The sequence below is a fragment of the Anguilla anguilla genome, chromosome 13 (assembly GCF_013347855.1).
Source record: "Anguilla anguilla isolate fAngAng1 chromosome 13, fAngAng1.pri, whole genome shotgun sequence".
Lineage (NCBI taxonomy): Eukaryota > Metazoa > Chordata > Actinopteri > Anguilliformes > Anguillidae > Anguilla > Anguilla anguilla.
The window spans coordinates 27,299,724-27,320,660 of NC_049213.1; the positions used below are offsets into that span (position 1 = coordinate 27,299,724).

At 40.4% G+C, this 20,937-nt stretch overlaps 2 long non-coding RNA genes across 2 annotated transcripts in view; one reads left to right on the top strand and one right to left on the bottom strand.

Annotated features, from left to right (window-relative positions):
• Positions 1 to 7: 7 nt before the first annotated feature.
• Positions 8 to 13,499, bottom strand: LOC118211886. The gene is made up of 2 exons (XR_004762115.1): positions 13,450 to 13,499; positions 8 to 110 (listed from the first exon to the last, which is right to left on the bottom strand). It is a non-coding gene; the product is annotated as an uncharacterized LOC118211886 (long non-coding RNA).
• Positions 3,210 to 20,937, top strand: part of LOC118211885 — a 33,465-nt gene continuing 15,737 nt past the window's right edge. Inside the window, exons 1-2 of the long non-coding RNA XR_004762114.1 lie at positions 3,210 to 3,665; positions 7,990 to 8,126. This is a non-coding gene — a long non-coding RNA (uncharacterized LOC118211885). The remainder of the gene's footprint in view (positions 3,666 to 7,989; positions 8,127 to 20,937) is intronic.

Below are 20,937 nucleotides of genomic sequence, written 5' to 3' on the forward strand. Positions count from 1 at the left end.
CCTGTTCCTGGTATATTGTTCTCTGCTGTCACATTGTCATCTGGAGCCATTACACAAGCAGCATGAAGATATGCATTGTTCTGCTGGGGAGCTGTCATGTCAGGAAGAGCCTGCAGAAAGGGCAACAGGTGGCTTGATCAAAGCAGCGCCATGCAAACAGGTCACCATCAATCACAGCAAGCAGAGATCCCCTGGCCAGACCATCACACTTGGACCACCTCACTGATTGACCTGTTGTTTACAACAATTAGAGAGGGTATTCCATGGGTGCCATTTCCACTGCAGACTGAAGGAACGTGTCCCTGGCACTTGTGTAAAAGGCCAACTTTGTCCCCAGTATTTTTTTAGTCATTAAATTGCATATTTTTTCTGTTGCACACGTTCTGAAGAGAACATTACAGCAAAAAATATCCTCCAAGTGCTTTAACTGGCTTGGTGCGTACAATGCCTGCTGAGGTGAGAGCAGTCAGATTAGTCTTTCAGGAGAAGTGGGAACACACAGGGAATTGCCCGCTAAATCTAAGGCAAGGGAAGCTGTACTTGTGAAAAAATAAAAAATAAAAAATCCGTGTAAATTAAAATGTTTCTATTTAAGCACTTTGTCTTTGTGCCACAGCCTTACTAGTTAACATTAGGCAGTCAGCTTTTGTAAAATATATGTTTCACATGGTCATGGTGGCAAGCTTTGCTTCCGAAGAATATGTAATGTCTGCCACAAGGCAGCCCCCCCCCTGTAAGGAGGGGGGCTACAATTTGCTAACTAGCTAGGTTGCAAAAACTATTTGCAAACATGTCAATTTTGAATGATTTTAGTAAGCAAGCTAGGCTAGTAAGCTACTTCATTACCTTCTCACAACTGTATGAATTCACTGAATCTGAATCTCTAGTTGAAACATTATGGTTTCACTAGCTAACGGTACATCATTTACTACTCACCAGAATGCAGCATTTTAAAGATTCTTATTTGAAACCTCCAATGTTCAACCAATGAGATCTAAGTAATTTTATTGAGAACTTTGAAAACTGACTTGTGATATACTATTCTTTTATGGTCAGAAATTTGCTCCTGCAATGTGAGCCTATTTTTAGGAATCACGTTGCAGGAACATCTAATTCTGCTGCACTGGTGAAGATTGCTGAGCACTGAGCCACTCTATAGCCATGTGGCCTTAATCCAGGGACTACGTAGTCAGATCCCTGCCACTGTAGTGCTGATGCTTAGGATGATGTGAACCACTGTTTCTGGGGCAGTGCTTACAATGGGCTGTAACTTTTGGCCCAGTTAGAAATTGGCAGCTACGCTAGCCCAGATATATGGAATAACAGACTTTCCTCCTTCCTGGGTGGGGCATATGCTCTTTCTGATGCTTAAATCAACTTGTGCCTCAAGACCTATCCGATTAAAGACACAATGGCAAGGATTCAATTAAAATTCCACTTAACTAACGCAATTCAGAATGAAATGCAGATGTAATTTACTACTTCAGAAACAGAAGCACAGCCTTCGGCCAACATTTACTTGTCACACTGAATTTGTGGAGAAAAAGCTTGCATTTATTTGTAAATACTATGTTGATTGGATCCAGGCCAATGTTATACTGTACTTATGAACAAGGTCATTGCACTACACCACTCCCACTGGGCCCAAATACATTGAATCTATATATTTCCCCCTAAAATCATTAATCTACTAAATTTAGTTGGTACGTTTACAGTTTATGCTCAGTACATTTTCAAAATTTAGAAAGGTTTCCCCTACCAGATTAATCCAAGGATAGGGAATGAACTGAATGAAAGATACAATGTGCATATAAATTAATGATCAAGAGAGAGGGTGAGGCAAAGAAGAGACAGGTTCAGCTACAACAGAAACAGGTATTGCCAAAAGACTGAACCCCAAGAGGGAGGGGGCAGGGGAGGTCCACAATGAGACATCATTTTGTCAAATTTGCTGAGGGGAAGCTTTTCTTGCTGAGATCACCAGGTTGTTCAGCTCTTCTAGCAGCTCAGTGAGAGGAACGAACTATCGCTTACCGGTATCTGCACAAATCACCCACCCAGCTGCAAGAGCATAAGAATACATAAAATTTACACTGCACCTGCTCCTGAAGCCCACTCACACACATCCTAAAGTTCTGCAGGAAGTGTTGCAATCCTTCAGAAATGCCCCAGTGAGGAAACATGGTGAACAGCGCTGGTTCATTTCAGGATCCTGTCTATTCTTATGGAGGATTTATGAAAGCCCCTTTGCTTCAGTTAATGTGCTGAAATCATTTGTGTAGTCAATTCTAAAGCAAGGTCTGAACTGAATGTTCAGAATGTGGCAGTGCATTCCTGACACCTGACCATACAGAACATACGGAGAACGCTCTCAGTCAGATTACACCAAGGAAGGATGAAGGCATGAAGGATGGAAATAATATCAACAACTATGTCTACATTTCATAGACAGAGACAGACCGATTGATTGGTTGATTGATTGATTGATTGATTGATTGATTATAGTCCACTTCTAAAGCAGGAGACTATAATGAAACAATGCCAAAATGAACCACCAGGTAAAAACTAAATCCATTGCCAGTGTTAATTTAGCATACCAACAATCGATGCACAGATCTTTGCCACAGTACTGGAGTAGAGTGAATAAGTAAAATTATGAGTTGAAGGGGGATATAAACACCTGAAGGCACACACTGTTATTGCTGCTCTCCTCCCACACAGGAAAGCAGTAGGAACAGAATGAAACTGCGAAGACAGGTTTCCACCAGATACCTTCGCACACACAGACAGGAACTTAAGTTGATGTCAAAGCCGCAGACACTCATATTCAACAAAACAACAGCAGGTCAAAGCTTCCTCTGAACAGCACAGAGCATGCTGAAAAATGGCAATAGTTAGGATAGCAACAAAAATTGTATGCTGAAATATGAATCTATTTCTACTCTAAGCATTTTTTGTTGATACTAAAGCAAGTAAAAACAAAAAAAGAGTTACATCTGAAAAACGTTTAGTTGAAATTTTATCCATACTGGCTTACAGATTACCTGCTGATATGTGTAACCGTGGAAACACTAACTGTGATGCCCCTTTAAGAATGAGACTACATCAGGCAGCCATTGGGGGATAATTGCGGAGGCAGATCCATTGCTAATGAGAAGAGATTATTCCTAAATCTGTCCGCGGCCAATAAGCGGCTCCACTCCCTGCGTAATGCAAATGGGAAACACAAGGGCATGAAGAGAGCAGGCAAGGGCGTGGGGCCTGGTGCTGGAGGAGAGCTGGCCTCCTCTGGGGACCGGCGTCATTTGGATTCAGAGAAAGTAATTTTCATAGAGCAATGAAGAGCAAAGCGCTCCGTCTGCATGCCCAACCATGAGCGCACTCCGAGCCGAGATTCCCCCCGCACGCAAAAAAAAAAGTACAAAGTGATGCATTTTGAACTCGAGAGAGGTCCACCGACGGAGGCCGCTCTGAATACAAATGCCTGGATTTCTCTGTGGTATGCAAAACGAATGGAACTTCTTCAGAATCTCTTCTCCGGGGTAGGTTTCACGGTACGCTGAAGATTGGATGCCACGTGTGCCGCAACAAAGGGCCAACGCCCTGAAGGGGAAAATCAGCAGCTACGCCATTTTCTAGGTGAAAGCTTTGCGTGCTCTTGGAAGGTAAACATTACATTAATATGGTCCACTATAGATGAGAGATGTATCCCCTGAAAGATGAATAATTTATCACTCAGCGTATTTTTGTTTTGTTTGGTTTTATCTGCCCTTCATTGTTTTTCCAAAAGCTTTCCTTTCCAAAGGCTAGAAATTTGGAACAATGGTTATGTCTCCAGGCAATGGCTATTGATTCACATTCTGAGTGAGACACTGTAGTTGAACATATTGATGGATATTTTATGTGGACCCGTGTATTAAAGAGCATTGCAATATATACTGGTTCTGTAAGAAAGTAAACACAGGCTGACTGACACCTCCATTGTCCTGTAAAAGTTATATGGCACACAAGAGTTTTGTCATACAGGTTCTTTCTGAGTTGATCATCTCATTCCGAGGTAGAATTATAAAAGAATTTGTCCTTAGAAATAGTTTTTGAACAGACTGGATTGCCTATTGCAAAGTACTGTAACCCTAGGCAGAGTACCTATTTATTTTATTACCAAAACCCAAGCGAAGAATTCTCCACTGTAATTTAAATGCAATGTCCAGACCATACAGGCACCAACAGGCTTCCATGCACTTCCATACTGGACTTACTATTCTCACTGAAACCAGTACCATCAAAAGTATTCCTGAATGTAATGCTGAAGTTTGGCTTAGATAGTTCAGAAAGACAGTGGCATATGTGCACACCCAGTGAGTTTCTAAAGAAGGACATGCGGATTGTTTGCTAGATATTACATCACTGCATGAAAACTTTCCCCACTGACAGATCCTTTTAGCTTTATCAGTCTATAACACTAAGGAAGATATGTTTTAAAGTGTATCATTTTTCACCATCATAGCTCAGAGTATGGGGCTAATGTTTTGACCAGAGAAATAAAACAGTTTCTCATCTTTCTCATTTTGAATTGGCCTAATGTGTAATTCAGCAGCATGGAATGTTGTTTTACCTTTACTGAAATCACAGAATATTTGATCATTTAACATATTTTGATATGTAACATAATACTAATACATAACAATAATAATAATATATAATCATGCAACGATAAGGTAGTTAGACAAAATGAAGAATACTATACAATTATCAAGCTCTGTCATGTTTCAAGACAGTAAATATAAATACCTGAAGAGGTTGTTGCTAAAATGAGACAATCTGGATGCAGCACTTTCAAGGTGTCTATTTAGCAGCTATATATTTATAACTAAAGTAGCTTGCTTCCTCAGGTGAATCAAATGCAGCCATTTTTAACATCAATATAGACCAATGTTACTCACGAGTGGTCCCACATCACCAAACGATCGTTTTCAAAAAATTGCCATGACTTCCATATACCATTTCTCTGTGTCTATGTGTATACTGGTTGAGGCAGAATTAAAATCCTACCATTGCTACACTGTTTCACAGGAAACTGCATAATGAGTAATCTGGATTCAGTTTAGAAAGGAGCTGTTCTGCTGTTTAGCTTTGCTTGTTGGTCGAGTATTTTTTCATCTAGAAATTAAATGTACATTTAACTTCCACAGGCAGTGCTTGTAAACTTGTACAGTCAGTGCTCACTCACGTTTGTATAAATATTTAAATATTGGTGTGCATTAATTTGGCCAAAAACCAAAGTTTTGGCCCAATATGAACAGCTTCTTGGAATGGAGAGGTCATTTCTGATTGAGCAAATTTTGTTTGCGGAATCATCCCCTCTAAACCAATTTTACCACCATGCTCTGATAGATAATATGTTTGTTTTTACCTCCCTAGTAATTTCTTCCTCTGTTTAAGCATTCAGAAAGAAGGAAAATCTTAGGATAATAAATGCTGCAATGAGACTGAACTTTGATGAAGCTTGGTTTATATATGGACAATGTGTGTGTGTGTGTGTGTGTGTGTGTGTGTGCGTGTTCGTTTATTTTCTAATTTATTGCTGAGGAACTCATTTTATCATGCATTATGCAAATACAATTTTTTAATCATTTGTTGAAATGGAGTTAGTGGTTTTCTTTTAGAAGACCTTGGAAGGTTATTGTGAATTTAAGTGTTGCAGTAAATAATGACTGAGAGCTAAAACCACAGAGCCAAGTGACACAGCAGATCAGAACTGTGAATACACCATGCAATGCGTGTGGTCTGTAAAAATTCATTATCAATAATTAGTCAAATAGTACATAATTCATCATTCATTTAAATTTTATTTGAATGAACTTGTGGCAACATATTGTGAATAACTGACAATGATCAAACATGACAATAATAACCCATGTGGGATCACTAGATAATCTGTCCACATTGTAAGAGCTGAAACATAATCAAGCTATTTCATAGCTATATTTTTTGTTAAGGCAGAGTAAATAACACTCGTTCCCTCTGTTGAAATTGGGAAGTCTGTTGTCTGTGGGAGTTGATTGGGGATTGGGGAACAAGCGATGCCTCAGTAAAGGTGAAGTCAAGGACACATCTAGACTGACAGCATAAACAAACATGACATCTCTGTAGCTGCTTATATTAAAAATGAATAAGCATATGCCAGAGAAAGTACACACACATGTATACATGCACACACATGCACACACGCACACACACACACACACACACACACACGCGCGTACACACGCGTACACACACACAGAGGTTACTACTTGACTTTCATTCTTGTGATGTAGTACCACCCCAGGAATGTCTACATACTATGAGAACCACATTGTTTGTTGTGGCTTTTGTTTTTTGCCCAATTTTATATTGCATTTTACAACAATTAGCAGTTTAGGCATTAGGTAGAACCTTTTAGACTAAGAACGTTTTACAAGTGCATTTATACAACTTTTATTTTCCCAATAATAACAACATTATTAATTTACAGTGCCTTGAACTATTTTAGCATTTGTGTCCTGTTACCCCTAAACATTTTTACAGTGCAATGAAATATGTTTTTTCCCCTTTTCCAATTTGAAAAAGGGTAGACTGTGGTCATAAAGGGATGCAAATAGTAATCACAAGGCTTAGGTACACTGTGGCATTCATGGTGTACAATCGGTATTAAGGGGCCTGTGTGCCACGAAAACATTCCCCACACCATCACGCCAGCACCACCAGCACCACCAGCCTGCACCTTCGACATATTGCAGGATGAATCCAAGGATTCATGCTGTTTATGCAAAATTCTGACCACACCACTTGCGTGGTGCAAAAAAAAAAAAAAATCAAGATCCATCAGACCGGGCAGCATTTTCTCCAATATTCAATCATCCAGTTTTTGATAACTTGCCCATTAATGCTTCCTCTTCCTGTTCTTAGGAGTGGAGACCCAGCATGGTCCTCTGCTACTGTAGCCCATCCGCTTCAAGTTTCGATGTGCTGTGCATTCAAAATGCCCTTCTGCATACCACTGTTGTAAAATTCTGTTATCTGAGCGTCTATTGAGGAGACTAACTAACGTTAATGAGCAGGTGTACCTAATAAAGGGGCTGGGTGGGGGAGTGGGGAATACTGAAGGCACAGTATCTGCACCCCACATTTTGTATGCATGATCAGAAAAAAAATATTTGTCAGTTAATGTACTTTAATAAATATAAATAAATCTGTGTCTCTCAAAATACCAAACAACTAACACTTCGGTTTCTCTGCCCAGCACGAATGCAGTGCATGGATCCAGCACCACACTGGCACTGAGAACACGCTGTGCAAACTGGATGTAACAGGTGGTCACTCTACGGCTCTGCCACAGTGCCTGGTACTGATGTGATCAATGTGCATATAAACCATGCAAAGGAGGAAAATTGGCATGGCCTTTCCACACACAAAAAAATCCAAGAGAATCAATACATCTCCCTGAAAGCCTTTGCCTCTGTGACATTTTTTAAATGAGAGTGACACTGGCTATGAAACTCTCTCTCTCTCTTCGAGCGCATGTATTTCGGTATTCTTAATGTACCCAATGTGCAAGTAGTGTGTGTGTGTGCATGTGTGTGCATGCATGTTGGTTTGTGTGTGTGTGTGCGTGTGTGTGTGTGTGCTTGTGGGTGTGCGTGTGCATGCATGTGTGCGCGTGCATACGTGTGGGTGTGTGTGTGTGCTTGTGTGCGTGAGTGTGTGCAAGCTTTAGCGGAGCATAGATTAAGATGGAAGCTCAATCATTTCAGCTGAGGAAGTGGGCACCTGCCTTTGCCTGGCTGCTTTTACAGGCTCACTTATTGGGCTATCAGGGATAGAGGGTAACAGCTGTGGAAATGGGGCTGCGGGGACCACTCAAAAATCACCCTCCTCCCCTTCATCCATCCATATTAAGCATATCTCCATGATAAATGAAATAACGGCATCTTTCTGATGTAAAAGGTCAAAGCACACCAGGAGCGGCATGCTGCTGGAGCTCAGGGGGCTCCATTGTCTTTACTGCAGTGCTGCAGTCAACCTCACCAAGGTTATATCCAGAAGAAAGGGAATGGATCACCCCAAACCATCATACCAGCCAGGTAGGCACCTCTTCTATTTGTCACAGTACGTGTATGCGTGTGTGTGTGTGTGTGTGTGTGTGCATGAGTGCATGTGTGTGTGTGTGTGTGTGTGCGAGTGTGTGTTTGAGAGTGTGTTTGTGTAAGTTATTACCAATGATGAACTGGTTCTTCTTTCTTGGTTGTTAATTATTGTTTGGTTATTCATTTTAAATGTATTTCAAGTATACTAAGGCTCAATTAACCACATCCTTATTCAGAAAGAGTTTGAATTGAAAGCTTAGAACGATTAATTATACAGTACACCAAAATACTGCACAGAATTATTTCTTATCATGAATAAACAGTTAAAAATATGCATTAGCTAATAATGGAATATATTAAATATGAAATATTTTCTTTTGGCTAAGCCTGTTTTTATTTTCCCAAAAATTTTCTACCATTTTTCAGAAAACATGAGACTCATGAGGGATTACTTTTACCAATAGAAATACAAATTGGCAGCTACAGACCTCCGGTCTCTTGGTGCACCCTTGGTTTAACAAGGCAGAGAATGGTAAAAGCCTCTTTGTGGGAGAGCATCCAGTCGCATTCATTCTTAACTCTTTCAGCGTTTCAGATAATCAGAGAAACTGTAGCTGTTTGTTTGTTTCTCTGATTAAATCTCTTGCTCTCCGTGATGAGAAACTCTCTGACATCTCAAATGAGTCACAACCTCCTGTTCAAGACCTGCCACACATCTACTTTCTAAGAAATTATTTTGAAATCAGGGATGAAAATTGGCCTGCTTTGCATTCATCTCAATATGCGTTTGAATGAATCCTTTTAAATACCTCACTTTGCACAAATAATTTGCATAGTGAGTTAAACATTGTGAGAGTGAAATAACACACAATTAGCAAGGACAATTCCAACATCTAATAAGGGATCCAATTAAGAAAATTAATAAGGTGTCAGTCCTTTTTCAGAGGATTAATCTCAGGTCAAGCTAATTTGATTTGTGACAAGGAAATAGCAGGCCTGGTTGTCAGGTAAAAAGCCAGCTCAAGCACAAATGACATTAATAAAACATGAACGCAGGGTCCAGCAGCAGAAATACTGTTTTGCCTCATCTGGGGCTGATCTGGGCACAGGCATGAAAGACAATGAGCGGTTTGATTTCTCTTTGCTGATTCTGTCAGCAAGCGAAAGCATGTTCTTCGCCAGTAGCTTCGAGATCAATGGCAGTCGCTACAGCCAGTTCACATTGTATTCTGCTGAGATCACCATCTATTGCCATGGAGACAAGTAGTGCTGCCATTTTTTTTTCCACCAGTAGTAGAGATCCTGAAAATTAGTGGGGAGTGGGGGGGGGGGGGGGGGGCGCGGATACAGGTGTTGATTCTAAATGTCCATTGTTTTAAAAAAAATAAGAAAGATTACATCAAAATCTCTTTATTCAGGCAGGCAAAGGCTGTAAATGTTACTGTGAGGAAAGTGAAGAAGCAATTAATTATTGCTGACACAGGTCATAGTAGGGGCAAGATTCTCAAGACCATTCCTGAGGGGTGACTGCACCACATGGATAGCTAATCTGGAGTCTTGTAATATAAATTAGAGTTGCCAGGCTAACTTCAAACACCCAAGCTAATTTGGCAAGCCAAATATTTGCCAGCCAAAATTTTCAAAAAATCAACATGTTGTGTATACTCAATATATATTTTAGAAAAAGCAAAAAGAAGACAAAATTGTCAAAAGACCATTAACTTTTTAAAATCCTAAATGCTGAAACTTTTTTATTTTATTTATTTTTTATTTTTTATTAATATTTGAGGGAAAATCCACAAATATCAGCAGGATTATCCATCTCAGAAGTCAGTGTAAAATCAATGACAATTCAGACAATTTGGGTTGAAAAAGCCAAACCTCACAGCCCTTATATGAAGTTCACTTATCTCAACAAGGGCTGCTGAGATGACTGCAGTAGATGCTTCAACTGCACACAGGGGGAGAGCCAACTTTCTATCTGCTTCCCCTCTTCCCTGCCTTACGCAAGGCCTCAAGGCAGCAATATTAGTCTTAAACAGCTATATTGTATCTACAAAGACAACCTCAAAGTCACATGAGTACAATTTGTCAAGTCTTGTCGCTTCATTCCTGGACCCCTGCGCTCCTACCTCGGGTACAGAGCCATCAGAATTCCCCACAATGCTGCTCGTCTGCCTTGGACAGACTAACCAGCCATCCCCAGCGTGTGTGGAAATGAAAAGGTAGGCATGGAATCATGCAGGTTGTTGTTATGAGAACAGCAGGTTGCCATGAGACAGTGAGGACATTGCCTCCGAGGGGGGTTAAGGCGGTGTAAATCATTGCTTAAATTAAGCAAAGTTTTAGTATCAGTTGCCATTACATAATTCCTAGAGGAATTCACCTAATGGAGAGAACATACAGTATATATCTGATATTGTTTTGTGTTTTAGTAAGCAATAGGCCAATGTGTCACATACACAGTCTGCTCTAAGCCACTAATGCAGCTGTAAATGTGTATATTTTTAGATTGCATTTGTCTTTTACTCCCAAATGAAGAAAGTCAAAAAGCATATCATTGCTTAAACTCAAAATATCGCACTGTAGCAGTAATCAAAGAATGATACCATAGCATGAAAAAGTCCAATGAAATGCTTCAATAAATCGTAGTTTTCTGATTAAGGATTGCTGAGATATGATTTGTTTGTTCTTTTGGTTAGATAGATTTTAAAAGGCTTTCTGTTACATTCATTTGTCACAGAAGATGTACGTGACATGCAACAATAATGAATAACTCCCCACAATGTTCAATGTTCCCACCCCTTCTGGGTATCTTGTCAAAATAATTGTGGCAATATGAACTGCTATAAGATTTATTGTCTGCATCGGCAGTTGTAATAGAACAGTGACTACTTTTCGGTCAGACCAGAAATTCTGACAGTGAGGATGTTTGCTTTTGTCTAAGGCAGATATGAAGAACAAGTCGAACACGGCCATTCCTCTAACATTTACCCTGAGCAAACACTGCGATTTGTCTCATGAAACACAAATACCCTCTCCACACCTGCCTCCAACGTGCTTCGATCTGATAAAACAGCATAGCACCCGCTTGAAAGTGCACATTAAATAAATTCTGCCATTTTTATGAGACTATTTCTTTTGTAAAAAGCTTTTTTCACTGAAATGGTAAAATAAAATGTCCTTATGCAAGATATGTTCCAAAGAGAGAAGAAGGTAAAAAGGAAAACTCAAGTTTGGAAGATGGCATGAGTCTCTGCAGCAAGGGAGCAATGAGTTAATAATAATATGTGATAATAAAATAACTAGACATTTGCACGTTGTAGCTAGCATTAGTCACGAAGCTACATCCATCACGACAATTTCAAAAGCGCGCACCTTGTTAGCTGGGCTCCATCCTACGCTCTGTGCCAAAGTAACACAATGTAACATCAACATTTCCTCCATAAGCTTTAATTGACCCTGTTGCACACCCTCCACTGTACATCCATAGACCTGCCAGCAGTCGAACAAATGCCTCATTTGTGTTTGTAAGGAAAGCTTCCCTGTGGAGGGTTCCCTGTTATTTAATGCTGAAATGTTAATGTATGCAAGCTCCAGGATGCCCAGCAGATCCCCCAACTCTATTAAACGGAATTGGCTTCCCTGCCTCTGGGGACCCCGCATCTTGCGCCGTGCCGTGACTAGTGTGACGCGGGCGGCGCTGATCTGTTTTGACTCCTGTCACTGCTGGCGTGAGCCTGTTTGGGATGCGTGGGGGACCAAGGGGACCTTCCCCCATGTCCCAGTGGACTGTTCACGCAAGTCTTCTACCTAATGGCCCAAAATGAGATCCCTGATCTTGGGGGGCCAGGAGGATGTAAACGGAGGTAATGCACTCCTCACCTGTGGAACGTGACGACTAAAAACCTCTCAGGGGAGTACTTATCATTAGCTGTCCATAGCAAACTGATGTACAAATTCAAAGAGTGCTGCACATGTAAGAAATAGTAAATAGAAATAGAAGTTTTTTTCATATTTTACAGGCGATGGCCCATTAGTAAGGTTCTTTCCAGCAGTCTTCTAGATATTGTGCATTATTAATTATATAATCTTAACTCAGTCTGCACTTTATTACAGATCAAATATTTATCTTAAAAAACACAGAGGAATTGTTTTATTTTTAAAACCCTGTGTTAACCCATACTTGTGATCCATATGAACCAATAGGGGTATGTTGAATAAATATGTTGTCAAATATGTCTACTGTTTTGACAATTTTCCAGTAACAATAATATCATCTGAGATGAACAAATAGTGTAATTGATTGCTCAAAGAAGATTTTTCAAGTTCCCACTGTTTCAAATCCTGTTCCCACTGTAGATCCAAACCCTACAAGCAGGCTACCTAGTTACATCAAACATAATCTGCTGTGTAAATCATATTATTTGTCAAGTGAAAACCATTTTTTTATTTCTGAAACATCAGATCTAGTGCTGACAGTGATACGGCAAATTCTATTCATATAGCATGCTAATCAGGTTTTATTTATAGTTAACTAGCTATCTTTCAGCTCGGTTCATTCAGGCGTTGTAACTATTTGTGAAGCACATCATATGCAGTCATATGCATACCTTTTCAAAGTGGATTACTTTTGAAACAATGAAATATACCAACATGTCCCCTCTTGCACGGTGCATGAGGATACAGCAATTCTACCGCCCCATACCCTCAGAGCAGCATTATCTCAACTGAGCCACCTGTGTCTCAAAATGTCCCCTCGCCCATACAAAATGAAAGCCAAAGGCCTCACGCTACACAGTGATGAGAAGGGGCGTGTATATTTTCATATTGCTACACATGTAGCACTGTACACCTTTCTTTGACCAGTAGAGAAGATGAGCAGTCAAGTTACTTGGTTTCTCAGGTATTTATCTCCTTACATAGGGGATGAAGTGTTTCTTTAAGTCAAGTCGAAACTCAAGTGAAATTTCAAAACTTCAGCCGATCATTCCTGTGTCAGTAATTTGCAGTTAGGTCCGAACGACCATCACTCTTGATAAGAGTGTCTGCTAAATGCTTAAATTAATAAATGTACTGTAGGTTATAAAACAGTGACCTGAAAATGGCATTATTAATGTCCGAGTATGAACTGCATTGATTTCACATGCATGAGCAGTGAAAAAATGGGCTGAAGTCTTTTCAGGGCAGCAGTTTTGTTCTTTTGAAAAGCCACTTGCCTTTTAAAGTATCGACAAATGCATTTTGAGTTTGAAACTGCAGCTGCCATCTCATCAGTATTCCAGTGTGCAGGAAGTAGATGGGGAAACGACTACATTACCTTGGTAACGATGTTGATGATGTGTGGAAAAAAGGAGCGGTGTCGGCTCCCCGGACCAACCTGTCAGAGAACAGCACATACCTGTCAGAACACATGGCTACATCCCCTGTAACAATACAGAGCTGCTACAAATGTAGACTGCAAGTTTTTTTTTCCTTGTGTAGGTGAGTTCTACTATTGACAGCCTAAGTATAAGCAATTTAAAAACCATGAGTAGATGCACTAGCTATGGGTTTAATCTTCTGAAAAATATCTGGAAAAGATCACATAGCACCTGTGACCAAAATATGTTTGAGGTGCCTTCTTACATCACAAAACCTCCAAATAACTGGGAAACAACCAAAATCACTGCTCATTAAAATTCTTGTTTGCACATAGACCCAAGTTTCCTTTTAGAGTTTTTCATTCAACTGCTGATCGTGTCAACGATGACCCATTTGTTCACGATTATATTCTTTGCGTGGCTTTTGTCGTATTAAGCCTTTTAATTATTGCCATTGTAATCAGCACATTGTTTCTGTGCAATTAAACTGTCGCTAATGAATCTTAAATCCGTACCCAAAAGCTAATTGATTCCTGTGACTTTCTGTAACCTCTTTATCTAGAACCTTTTCATGTTATTGTTAATATTATCAGTAAACAATACCCCTCATCCCAGTTCTGTTTCCTCTCTGACGGCTTCATTTTCAGTTTCAATCCCTCATTAATCCTTTCTGCTCCTCTCCCATCGAACAAACACCCCGACATGTCTTCGGCAACATTGTTTAAAGCTGCCACGCGATCATAATTACTTTAAAGGTTAATTGTGAAATTGCTCATTCTCAACCGAGTCCAGGCTGCAGGGGAAGAAGATGCAGAGAGCACATTCCTCACTGTATGAAAAGGTCTTTTCGTGCAATGCGATCATCCACCATCGGGATGTCAGGACCAGCATTGCAGGTTAAAACATGACCATGAATTAGGTTCCTCCATTTTCCAAACATTCTTAAAGCATTTTCCTCTAGACTCCGGAGGGTAATTTTCAGCGCTTACCAGTCTAATGAAAAGTGCATTAATTTTTGCTCTACCGACTGCACTAAAAGCAGACTCTAAAAGCAGATACATATTACTGTTCATTTTCAATTTTAGTATTAAAGTAATTGCACATTACTATACAACGGCATAGCGATAAGTAACACTTAGTCATCATTCCATGCAGATCTTAGAGTAGCAGCTGAATGGTCTTGTGAAAGGGGTATGCGGTCATTTCAGTAACCCGTATAGCAGCATGTACTGGCAGCCACATATAGTAGTTGGACACAAGGCTGAAAATACTATGAAGTCTAACAATTCCATATACAAAAAATATGAATTACTCAATGAACTGATCTTCTCAGCCCATGATCTTTAAAATATTCTAGTACGGTAAGAAATTTGTGAATTGAATATAAAATTATTGTTACCAAGTTTCAAAGGATATTGCCAGGAACTTTAATTAGCAGCGTTTAAAATATGGAGTACAGCACGAAGACGAAGACGAAGACGAAGACGAAGACGAAGAAGAAGAAGAAGAAGAAGAAGAAGAAGAAGAAGAAGAAGAAGAAGAAGAAGAAGAAGAAGAAGAAGAAGAAGAAGAAGAAGAAGAAGAAGAAGAAGAAGAAGAAGAAGAAGAAGAAGAAGAAGAAGAAGAAGAAGAAGAAGAAGAAGAAGAAGAAGAAGAAGAAGAAGAAGAAGAAGAAGAAGAAGAAGAAGAAGAAGAAGAAGAAGAAGAAGAAGAAGAAGAAGAAGAAGAAGAAGAAGAAGAAGAAGAAGAAGAAGAAGAAGAAGAAGAAGAAGAAGAAGAAGAAGAAGAAGAAGAAGAAGAAGAAGAAGAAGAAGAAGAAGAAGAAGAATTAATCCTACAAAACCACCTGCTATAGAGTACAGACTATTTCATTCAAACAAAAATACTTGATGCAGGCTGAGAGGCTAATCTTCACAACTTAAGATTTAAGGCAGAACATCAGGAGGGGTTTTGTGGAGTTTTTAATGGTAGATTTCTCATCACCTGAATAAGCCCATCCAACCCCCGATGTCCTACTCTTTTTTCTCTTAAATATAGACATGCACCTTACTCAATTACCTTTTCCTCGGATATCTTTCAGAGTACCGAATACCCAAGTTCCAGGAGGAGGGCAATGATGTATGAAACCGAAAAGAGCAGCAGCATTCAAAACTTGAAACCATTTTAGGAAATGAAACTTGTAACCATTTAATTTGGACTCTCCTAAAACAGATTGAGAAGTGCACTATGAATGATGGCCATAAATTCCCCAACATGGGAATTTGGGCGAAGACTGTCCTCACAGAGCCCTTGGAGGACCTGTGTCAGAGCAAAGCCAGAGTCGCCCCTGTGCCCTTGTCATGTGATTCCCGGAGACTGTCAAAGGTCAAGCCGGACTGCGACAGAAGGCTCCCCACAGATGGAGGACACGGCCGAGCATGGGCGTCCCATCACCACGAGGTGCTCCACGGGCGCCCGGGGGATTCTCCGTTCCTCGTTTTGGTCACGCTGTCACTTAGCGAGATAGAAGTGATGGGACAGGATGGAAACACGCGACTCAGCATACCTTGCGTCTGCAGAAACACCCGTCTGGGCCCGCGGGCCCCGGGCATTCAGAGACTTGGAGCAGGTGGCCAGAAGTCAGGCAAAGTCTGCGCGGAGGGCACACACAATCTGAATGTCATTTCCCGGGCACGCGGCCAAGTGAAATGCACATTCATTTGTGTAACTGTCACTGGAACATATATGAGAATATAGGGGGCAAGCACCACAAGCCCAACAGACATATCCGCTCAGTTAAAAAAAATATATTGAATAAAAAAGAGCAGGAAATATATGATAACAGAATTAGCTATGGCTGTTACTGAATGTGTGCGATTACATTTATATTCACTACAGCTACTGCGCACAAACACTGGCGCACATTGATATTCAACGTGTATCTTCCCTTTAAATCGGTGGCTGCAAATGACATTACTCTCATTTATTATGCTCAGTAACTTTCATTGTCGCAATTAAGCATTGAGTGTCAGTGACTCACTAATAACATCTACAAGTGATTCATTGCTTGTTATTAACAGGCAATAGATTACCCACATATCAACATTTCCAATAAATGCAATGAAATACATAACTGTATTAGTAATTTATAAAGAGTAATCAGTACAGTACTTGAATCATTTCCATATTATCTTCTATAGGATCCTCAATTATGTAAATGCAAAAATATCCCCTGCTTACAATAATGTAGGGAAATTGCATCCAGAGGAGGCCTAGCACGGCACAGCAGTAAGTGAATGATATATCACCCCACACTGGCTAATTGATATGGACTGCAGCCATGGACTCTGTTTGAAGTACAGTCCGGACTCCATAAGTCAGCTGTGTTTAGCATTAGCAGGGTTTACCCAGTAAACAGACCACCGTCATTACCAAGTCTAATTACAACTGCATCCAAGGACTCACTCATCGTGTTCCCCCATCTCATGCAGGAATTGCAGTCAAGGTAATTCAGAGAGAAACGGGTTTTAATTAAACCAACGTCAGTTACCTTTCAGGGGGCCCTCTGGTTTTAATCTAAATTATTAACCGTGGGAGCACCAGGGGCCACGACTCAACTCAAACTCATAAATGAACAATTACACGACCAGAAAATATTGGCCAGTCACTCTCCCAGATCTGACACCAGCTTGCTTCCTTGATTCCGCAACACTTCAGCAGATTGCACTTGAGTATTAATAGTGTCCTTTCTCTTTTTAACTCTTTTTTTTTAAATTCATTACTTTATGATTCTTTTTCATCTTCGTTGATTGGGGTGAGGCTCAAAGCCAATCATATCTGCATTCTTAGCTCTGTTTTTAACTCTCTAAAAGAGAGGATTATGTTCTTGTAGGCATAGACTGATCATTTGTACCACTTTGAGTCCTAGAACCACAGCGTATTTTATTATGTACTTGCAAAACATGTAATCCCCATGATCCATACTGCATTCAGCATTCAAGTTCAGAATAATGTGCATCCGCACAAATAAATCTCCCCTGAAGGAACTCAGCCTTCAACTCAGCTGCTGTAATATGCATTATCTTCTACTTTGAATTACTATTTTTTATTTTTTATTATTTTGCACACATCATAAAAAAATGAACAGTTGCTTTCATCCCTGGGATTTAAGGGGAAAGTGCAGTTGTGGGTTGGTTGAATAAAGCTCTGAGAAAGCGTAGAACAGCAGTTACTGTATATGTTCTGGACCTGGTCCCACATACACATCTGCTGCTGAGCCCGGTGCTGTAACCACAGGCCCACAGCAGTGCAGATGGACTACAATGATTATGTCCTGTCCAGTAATAAATACTGTGGCTGCCTGTGGGACATATTCAAGGGGCACCACACTGCTTTGGGATGCAGCTTTGGCCTGGATACCATGCCCTCGAACAGAGGAGAAATGCTCACCTGTACAGAGAACCGTACAATGCAGAGTAGCACAGGGACTCAGCAGCACCAGTTCAGCGAATCCCAGATCAATGACTTCAACAAAGCCAGAGCTTGTGACACGGCAGACTTTGACATCTTGTCTTGTTGATGAGACCGTCTGATGGCAGAGCTCTGAATCTCTGAAACCGCAGACATCTTATTGGCCGGGCATCCGGGTTCTGAAAATTATCTTAAGAAGATATCCTCCCACATGAAGCCTGATGGTGACACCTCCGGCCCAATGGAGATAGCTTGCTGTGCCAAGGAGCCACATAATAGAGAGCCACAACATGACTCGAGACAGAAATGGAGTTTATAACGCAAGTGAGATGTCAAATGCTTTAATCGATGAGAGAAGGCACATTTACAGGGTAAACGCAAACATCCCTTATAATTAGAGTGCAATCAATACACTCCTTTAAATAGGATATGTCAGAGCCGCCCACATAAAGACATTTATGGTCTTGTGGTGGAGCTGTTGGTTTTCTATCCACCCCCCCCCCCCTCCAACCCCCACCACCACCTCTTTTTGTAGTGCAATATGTGCTGCAGGCCTAAATAATAATGAACTTCAGAAGGCCTCAAAATTGGCATTTGTGGTAATTGTTTAAGTTTAATATTCTGAGCTTAGAATCTAACATACTGCTGTTGTCATAGCATTTGATGCATCGGACTGTGCCCTCTTCTGACTGGACCCCATGTGATGCATTTTATGCTTGCATTTTGTCATTTTTATCACTGTATATGTACATCTTCACAAGGGACTAGACATAAAAATGGGCTGTAGAACTAAATCTAACATGGTGCATGCTAGTACACAGGGCTTAAATGCAGTATTGCTACAAATGACTTATTAATATTAACATGAATTTTTTAGTTATCTTTGTGCATTTGTTAATATTTTACCATTTATAATAAACAGACTTCCATCATTTTGCCAGCCCTCAGTTTCAGTGCTGTTCCCTAGCTATCTGTCCCTGCATCTCACTGCTGGCAGGACGGAACATTCTGGATTAAGGTCTTCCTGACTCAGGGGCTTTGCTTTCTCTCGGCCACCATCTGCTCCTTTGTTCTACTCATGTTTGCAGCCTCCTCCTCACTCTGCCAGGCTAGCGGCAGCCATGCAGGCTTGGTGAGTGACAGAGAGCATGTGCATGAGGGAGAGACAGACAGACAGACAGACAGACACAGAGAGCGGTAGAGAGACATAGGGAGGGAGCGAGAGAGAGAGAGAAAGAGAGAGAGAGAAGGGCTGCTGATCGTTGTTGCCCCAAGGTGGCTGGCTCTGTTTCCCCTCTCACAGCCAGAATCAATTCTCAAAATCCCTCAAAGCCGGATCCTCTTACAATCCATCAATTATTCACCTCTGTCTTTTGTACAAAAGTTCTTGTTTACAAGGTTGACTTGTAATGTAAAATGTTTGTTTCCCTCCGAATCTGTGTTTGATAAGATTGTTGAGGGAATTTATGGCGGCAGCAGTTTTGACAGGGCTTCTGCTACGCGTCACGCCTGCAGCCTGGAAAATCGGGGCGGAACGCGTTAGCGCACACGACTCACACCCGCCACCCACAGAGAGAGGCGGGAGTTCAGACCCGGGTGCCAGAGCTGCATCTGCCGGCCATGTCCACAGCCGCTTCCAGAATACCCAGCTGAGGCGCAGTGCACGGGCACCGCGGAAACAGGGATTACACCGCCCTCATGTTACATCAAAATCTTAAATCCTGCTTCCCGTTTTCATTTAACACGGGTCAAACCCCCGCGTTTGACATGCTGGGACAGCTCGCTTTATAGCAAGCATGTAGGCCTACACGTTGTGAGGGGCAGGATGTCTCAAAGGATTGGACGCACATGAAGTGAATATTCATATTTTACAGGAAAACATGACTTGGAGGTATTGCCCATGAATTATATATTGATCATCAACTTTAATTACTGCGCATGAATTTCACATGCATGCGACTCAAAAAAGTGTAACAATGAAGGAATAATGAATAACAATAGGCATTATACAAATTTCATTGAACACATCACACAAATTATTGGCTCCTAATATTGAAACTCTTTCTGTTATTAATTATGGATTTTACTATGATGTGTTATAGTATAATAGTATAGTAAAAAATAAATAAAAATAAAAAAACAACACACTATGCACCCTGTACCATAAAAAACACCTTAAAATACAACACAATCTTATGCAAGACTTCATAAGCATATTCATAATCATGTCTGGGAGTAGATCCTAGAATCATGTTATTAATCTTGAAATATTGCATGTCCAATATTCAAATTCTCCAAAAAGCAAAGATAACAACATAAATATGTATAGTTCCCTGCTACGAAAAACAAGTAACACTTTTGGAATCATTGAGATACCATGCTAGCCATGTCACACTTCAAAAGCATCAGGGTTTCAAATGGACAGTTCTCAGAGCAAGAAACCTTACTGTATGTGAAAGCTACATTTAAAAAATATTATTTCAAATTGAACTGCAATATCCCTTGTTTTCCATTTAAATTAAACACTAACCAGCTTAAAGTTAACCTTATGTATGTTTAAAGCATTTGAACTGTAGTTGAAACTATATGTGAATTATACCCGAAATTATAAATTGCATTCGTATAATGCAGATACAAGACACTGGCTCTGCACTGCATCTGAAATACTTTAAGTAAATATAAAATTATTACTTGACTTCAAATACAAATTGTAACACAAAAATGCAAAATTTGTCCATAGACTGTGGCAAGTGGCTTGTGTTTTCTGAGATAAGACATTTCCATTACAAACGTGCAAGACTGACAACTACGAGGGACCCTCTTTGAGGAAATAGATTTTAGAAAGACAGATGACCAGTACTGGGAGAGTGAATGATGCCAGTAATTAATAATTAGCCAGTGTTAGGTTTGAATGGGTTGAAAGTTGTGATTTATGCAATATGGAGTGGGTGAGCCAGAGCAGTGAAGTACAGCTGGGAGGGGCAGTCAAGTTCTGC